This window comes from Nicotiana tabacum, chromosome 17 (genome assembly GCF_000715075.1).
Source record: "Nicotiana tabacum cultivar K326 chromosome 17, ASM71507v2, whole genome shotgun sequence".
Lineage (NCBI taxonomy): Eukaryota > Viridiplantae > Streptophyta > Magnoliopsida > Solanales > Solanaceae > Nicotiana > Nicotiana tabacum.
The window spans coordinates 120,075,308-120,082,652 of NC_134096.1; the positions used below are offsets into that span (position 1 = coordinate 120,075,308).

The window sequence follows — 7,345 nt, forward strand, 5'->3', positions numbered from 1 at the left end:
GCGGGAGCAACAATTCCAGTACCGGTTTGCTGTGTGGGCCTTTGGAATTGCCTAGATCTACCACCCCTAACATGCTGCAGAGCATATTCACAACACGACGCCAAATGTTCCTTCCCGCATATCGGGCAGACCGGGATGGGTGTACCCAACCTAGGGCATTTGTTCTTCTTGTGCCCCCTCTTTCCATAACCGTACATAATTCAAGAGTCATCCAACATCTCCCCAAGTGACGCTTCTTGCAAACCAAACAATCCAGCTCATTAGTACCAACAACCCTTTTTTTTAGATACACTCACCACACGATCCGGTGGTGCGATGACATTTGTAGGAACAATGAAACTTCCCCTAGAAATAAATTCTTCCAATCCCTCCATGGATCGACGCATTCTCCCAACGAACTCTTGTGTAGTCTCCCCCAGATTCAATGGTGCGGTCATTCCCTCCTCAATGCTTCAAACTTGTGGATTACTCATCTGGAAAATAAGACATGGCGAGGAAATTAGCTTCCTATCTTAAGCTCTATCGCACTATCTGGAGTATCAAAGAAGTGTGAAATTCCTAAATGTTGAAGTAGCCTCCCCATTATAGATGTGGTTGACAACACACCGATAATAAGGACTCTACTATACACGGCTCCGAGACATCCTAGGGCACTTTAAAACCTTAGGCTCTAATACCAAGTTTGTCACGCCCCGAAATTAGGGAGCGAGACAGACGCTCAACCGAGTGAACCCGGCCGAGCAAGCCTGTTAGATTACCTTCTATCCAAACTCATCCATGAATAAAGAGGAGGTGCACTCCATTAATCAAACACTGAAAAGCTTTTTATTAACAACTCCCATTTCATTTCAATTAGCAACTTCATTCATTATTCCCAAAATATTACAAGTTCATAGATATAATGAAAAACAAGATTGCCAAATACTAACATTTCTAGTTCAATTCCCCATATCAAACACCACCCACAACCTATCTACGGAGCCTCTAAGTACAACAGAAGAGTAATATGGAAATGTCGGCAATAAGGCCCCGGCTATACCTTAAAACACAAAGTACAAAATCAAATGATATCAGGCCAGGAATTGAGTAGGGCTCACCAAAACCTGCTGAATAGGGAGTAACTGCTAACAAGGATAAAAGTTGCCCGCTGATGAACCACCTGCATCTATTGAAGATGCAGCGCCCCCGATAAAAGGGGCGTTAGTACATATGGAATAGTACTAGTATGTAAAGCTAACTGTCCTCTTTCAAAATAGAATGCCCATATAAGAAAGGGAAAACCATAGAAACAACAAGTTACAATCAACAATATCCAAATGTCCAGTTAAAACATAACAATTTTCAAAATACAAAATTAATATAAATTATTGGTTGGGAGATCATTAGCACCGAAATACCACCGTGTTTGTAGCACGGAGTTCGATCACGCCCGATCGGCTAGGCCTCCCACGAACAATGTGGATCGATATGTGATGCGAAATAAAAGTGTTACCAAGAGTAGTACCACCATGTACGCAACATAGCGTCCGATCTCCACCCGATCAGCTAGGCCGCCTTCCCACATATACCGTGTGGGTTGACTTTTCCAATCCACAATTATTACCAGTTTCATCCCAATTAAGGGAAATAATATTAACCCATCAATCTCATCCCAAATAAGGGGAATAATCACAATCCACTCCTACACCGGCACGTGCAGTTTTAGGTGTGGGTTATTACAACCTACCCTTCCTCGGTTTGCTAATGATACTTCCCAAAAATATTATTTTTGTTTTTGCACACAAAGGTAACATAGGTACAAATATATTTACCTCACCATCTTTCACATTGTATGAATCTCCACCTGTATTTTCAAACAATAACAACAACAATATTCCCTTGGCTCTTTTGGCCATTCACAAGATTCTTTATTCAAGGCATGATGGCCGTATTTGATATTCCACACTTTCATTTCTTCCCTCTCATGTATCATCATCATAAATATCAATATATATAATATTCCGAATATCACAACTTTAAGTTCATTAGAAATGAACAATTTAAGCACAATAGATTTCTTTCCAAGAATGGAGTAAAATGATTGGCAATCGATGCACAAGTTAAAATCATAAACAAGTAACACACCATTTATTCTTGAAATACTTTTTCCCAAAAAGGACAATACACAATTTTCACTCACGAATATGTAAGAACGCAAAACACATTGAAAATACTCACATAGCATAGCATTAGTTAAAACAATCACATATGGGCATGACTTGAGTACATAAGCTTTTAGGCAAATTCTTTTTTTGAAATAATTTTGAAATAGTTGAATCAAAGCTCATTTCATAATCTTTCTCACATCATCATATTTCATTGGCACCATTAGCCACAAGTATAACTTTCATTCGTAGCACGTTGGCCACACTCTATATCCCCAATTCACTTATTTTATTTTTAAGCATCTTTATAGATTATCAAAAATAAGACATTTCCAATCAAGGCTTTAGGTACACATATGAGCAATTAAGAGTCTTAGGATTTTTCACAAAATTTGCATAATAGCATTCGTTTAAAACACGACTCAAATCCATAACATTTTTAATACGCAACCCATACTTTGAACATATATATTTCGACATAAGGCTCATTCGAAATAGTCAAGTTTATACGGGTAACCCGGTACATAGGAAGTAGGAACTTGAGCCAACCATACTTGAAACTTATGGGAACATTATGGAATTCGATTCTAAGAGAGTAGTTTAGATAACATACCTCTCTTTGAGCTTTCCTTAAATTACTACAATGTTCCGAACATCCTAGCAATCCCAATCTATTTTGAGACATAACAAAATTGAACACAAATTAGGAAGGTTTCAGCTCATTTGAGCATTTTATCAAACACTAGATGTCATGGCCCAATTTCTCCTATAGGCCGTGATGGCGCCCAATGTTGCCGCTAGGCAAGCCAACTTAAAACTAACTCCGTGACCTTACTTTTAATGGTTTAAAATAGTTGATTTTTAATTTATGCACAATAAGAAATAGAGGGTTTTATATATATAAAAAATGAGAGATCAGAATTTTAAAACCAGTGAGATAAGATAAATAACCCAAAAAAATCATCAAGTGCCTACTAATATAATTTTCCAAGACCTGGTGTCACAAGTGTATGAGCTACTAGTAGAATATACAAAAGAGTACTACACTGCTATCTGAAACAAAATAGATAGAAAAATAAGGCAAAAGGAAGACTCCGGCTACTGCAGAACGGGCTCGGAAGACAACTCACCGCAAAGTCTTGCAGTAGTAATCAAGTGTGCGTTCCAGACTGATATCGAGAAGTACCTACCTCAGATCCTGCACATCAAGTGCAGAAGTATAGCGTGAGTACATAAACAACATGTACCCAATAAGTATCTAGTCTAACCTCGAAGAAGTAGTGACGAGGGGTCGATTTTGACACTTACTCTGGGCTAACAACAAAAATATATACAACTGCTAATTAAAACATGGGATATATAAATGACAATAGAACTCAGAAGAAAAAATTTAAATAGCCAATCCTTTCACCAATAGCAATTACCAAACTAATTTCTCTCCTTTAATCTTTTAACCTATCAAACCAACGAAGCAATATCAAACATATTGGAATTTCCAGTATCATTTCGCACGAGTTATGCCGAGGACGTACTGACTGATCTAAAATACATATAAATATACCGTGTGCACTGCCGAGGGTCGAACGACGCGAACCATAGATGCATCTATTAACCTACCGAGGTGATCGACCCGCTCCCATGAAAGTGGTGGAAATGTTTTCCGTTCGCGGAATACTTGCGATGCGGTTGAACATAGATTTCTCAATTTGTTTTTCTTCAATTCCTTCCAAAACAAGAAAATCCAACTAGAAACTCTAAAAGTCATTGAAACCCTCAAATCTCAGCTCTATCCGAGGCAATTAGTATAATCAAATAGCGATGACAACAAAGCATGGTGTAAACCTAATACTACCCGGACATAAGCAAAATTAGTAGCTGCGTACGGACTCTCGTCACCTCGTGCGTACATAGCCTCCATAAATAAAAGCACATATTAATTAAATTTACCTATGGGGTTAATTCCCTCTTGGTTACCTTATCTCAAAGCCTACTTTACAGTACAAGATTGTGCTCCAATCCTCAATTTGGTGCCAAACGACTCGAAACTAGTGAAATATTATGATCGATCAATACATGTTCAAAAGTTCATATCCCAACTATTAAAGGGATTACCCAACCCCAAATGTAGGATTCCTAAAATTTACCCAGGGCCCACGTGCCCCGATTTCGAAAATTTTCGAAGAAAGTTGTTACCCATAACCTTGTGAACTAAAATATATGATTTTCACTAAATTCCATAACATATTTCGTGGTTAAATCTCTTTTTTGTCAAAAACCTAGGGTTTCACCTAAACCCATGATTTTCATTTATTTACATGTTATACTCCACCCGTAAACTATGTATTTAACTCTCATTGTATAGAAATTACTTACCTCAAAGTGCTAGGTGAAATCCCCTCTCTAAGAGCTCCAAGAATCGCCCAACAAGGAAAGAAAATGAGCCAAAAAAGACTAAGTCCCTACATTAATTGAGTGTTCTACCTAGCAGTATTTTTGCATCTGCGGTGCCTGGGCCGCATTTGCGGCGTCACTTATGCGTATGATGGTAGGCTATAATCTCATATTTTAGTCGATTATTACACTCCAATTTACTGCACTTTAGTTGAGTTTGAGCTTTAATCGCTCGTGTTTTGCACTAATTGTGTGTTTTATGTCTTGTAGGAGTGATTCCGAGCTATGTTGATGTTCTAAAATGAATTCAAGTGATTTTGAGCTTTGAAGTCTGAGTAAAATCCCAGGGAATTAAGCCGGGATCATGTTCGGGGATCAACAAATGATAGTTAAGAATGAACAAAGAATCGAGCAGGCATATTGCGCAGTGTCTAGTAAACTGCACATAACTTTTGGCTCTAAACTCTGTTTGGGATCCACAATATATTTTTGGAAGCTAATTCAAAGGGATACAACTTGCATGTTTTATATTTTTTCAAATTCTCATCATAATAGGGTAAAACGAGTGCGGGAGGTGCACGACAATGCCTTGACCGAGCATATGGGGCAGAACAGTGTGAAAAGTGCGCAACCAGGTGCGCGGGCACACTTCCAGGTGTGCGACCGCGCACGTCCAACTCCGGAAAAGTGTCCCTTTTCATGTAGGAGAAGGTGTATTTGATTGGGCCCAACCCTACTTGGTATATATACATAGAAAAATGGTATTTTGAGGACTTTTGACACATCTAAGACCTAAGGAGGCTAAGGAGAAGTTCGAGAAGGAACAGCACAAGGAATCCATCAATCAATCCCAACTCAAGATAAGGGTTTGGATTGTTTTATGTTTTTGTTTACTTTAAACTTAATTGTGATGAATTACTCCATGTCTATGGAGTAATTCTTCCTTAGGAATTGATGGATTTGGTGTTTAGAGAATTGTTTGTGGATATTAACTTTAGTTTTATGTATTGAATCGTTTTGGGTATTTTTATTGTTGCATATATAGTCACATGTTTTTGTAATCGACAGAGGCATAATTTGTGATGTTTTGCATTATCTTGTTGGTTGAATTCATCGATTCTTCTTAGTAATCGAAAGATGCTAGTTGAATTATTGTTTAGACCTAGTTAGGAGAATAATCGAAAGAGGTTCTCCCAAAGATTGACCCACTACGAATTCTTGCATATCTTCACTGAGCTTAACTTAGTTTTTATTGTGAGGTTGACACTTAATCGAGAGAGGAGTTTCTACTAATCAATTGAACTAATAACCAAGTGAATTCGAGAGACTCACTTGAACATTATAAGTGAATTATCTAGAGTTAAATCCCAAACATTTGTCTTGCACCTATCCAATCAGCCCTATCGTCTCCTAATTGATAACTTCCTTTGCTTAATACTTGCGTTAATTGTCATTAGCCAATAGTTTAGACTTTTAGTCAATTTTAGTTTTAGTTCACACAAATCTAAATTGTTGATCATCTTGGATAGCAATTAAACTAGAAGCTACGAAAATACTATTTAAATCCAATCCCTGTGGATATGATAATTTTTTATACTATATTCGACTAGCGAGCATAATTTTATGTTGTGTTTTTAGCTCGTCAAATTTGGCGTCATTGCCGGGGATTGGCAACCAATAGTGTTTGAAATCATTTTTAGTGCTAATTCAGGAATCTTTCTTTTTATTTTTATTTTATTTTCTCTTTATACTTTGGGTGTTCTTTGACTGTGCGCAGGCTATAACTTAGATTGGTGCATGACCCGATCTTCTGAGAAGGAATTGCAACCATACGAATCAGAAATCAAGAAATATCTGGGATAGTTGAGGAAGGAAAGAAATCTCTCTGAGAATATAGAAACGGTTGGGCAACCCTCAACCAAAGAAAAGATGGCGGGAGATGATGATAATGTTGATTTGGCTGCGAAAAAGGCAGCCCATCTTAGAGAGAAAGCTGCAAGAGATGCTGAAGAAGCAGCACTCAAAGATGCACAAATTGCTTATGAGGAGGATAGAGCTTGAAGAATAGCTCAAAATCAGCCCGTGGGTGCAGACCAGTTCGGAAACGTAGCTCCTGGACAAGGGAGACCACTTGGTGATTATGCTAGACTGGTCTACAACTAAGGTTTATCAAGTGTGAGACCACCTCCAATTGCAGCCAATAATTTCGAGCTGAAGCAGGGGTTGCTTCAAACCCTCCAAAACAACTGTATCTTCAGAGGAAAGATGAACGAAGATCCAAAGAATCATCTAATGGACTTCGAGGAGATCATGAACACCTTTCAATACAATGGTGTGTCACAAGATGTAGTGTACTTAAGGGCATTCCCCTTCACTCTGAAAGATGATGCAAAGCACTGGCTTCGAAGCTTGCCCCATGGATCAATTAGAACATGGGAGGAGATAACCTCAAAGTTTCTTGCTAAATATTTCTCCTCAGCTAAAACAGACAAGTTTGGAAGAGAAATCTATAACTTCTGCCATAATGAGACTGAGACTGTTTTTGAAGCATGGGAGAGGTTTAAAGAGATTGTGCGAAAGTGTCAACACAGCGGAATTGAACTCTGGATGCAACTCCAGGACTTTTGAGATTGTTTGACACCGACCTCACGCAGAACATTGAGCAATGAAGCTGGAGGTTCGTTAGTGAATAAGACTCTAGAGGAGATAGTCACTATTCTAGATGAGTTATCTGAAGATGCAAATCAGTGGCCCTAAGAGATGGCTGAAAGAAGAAAATCAATTGGTGTTCACCAAGTTGATACTAACAC

The 7,345-nt window shown here is 38.3% G+C and overlaps 1 non-coding gene across 1 annotated transcript; it reads right to left on the bottom strand.

The window, feature by feature from the left end:
- Window positions 1–7,025: 7,025 nt before the first annotated feature.
- Window positions 7,026–7,132, bottom strand: LOC142172269 (small nucleolar RNA R71). The gene has a single exon (XR_012701643.1). It is a non-coding gene; the product is annotated as a small nucleolar RNA R71 (small nucleolar RNA).
- Between the last annotated feature and the right edge of the window lie 213 nt (window positions 7,133–7,345).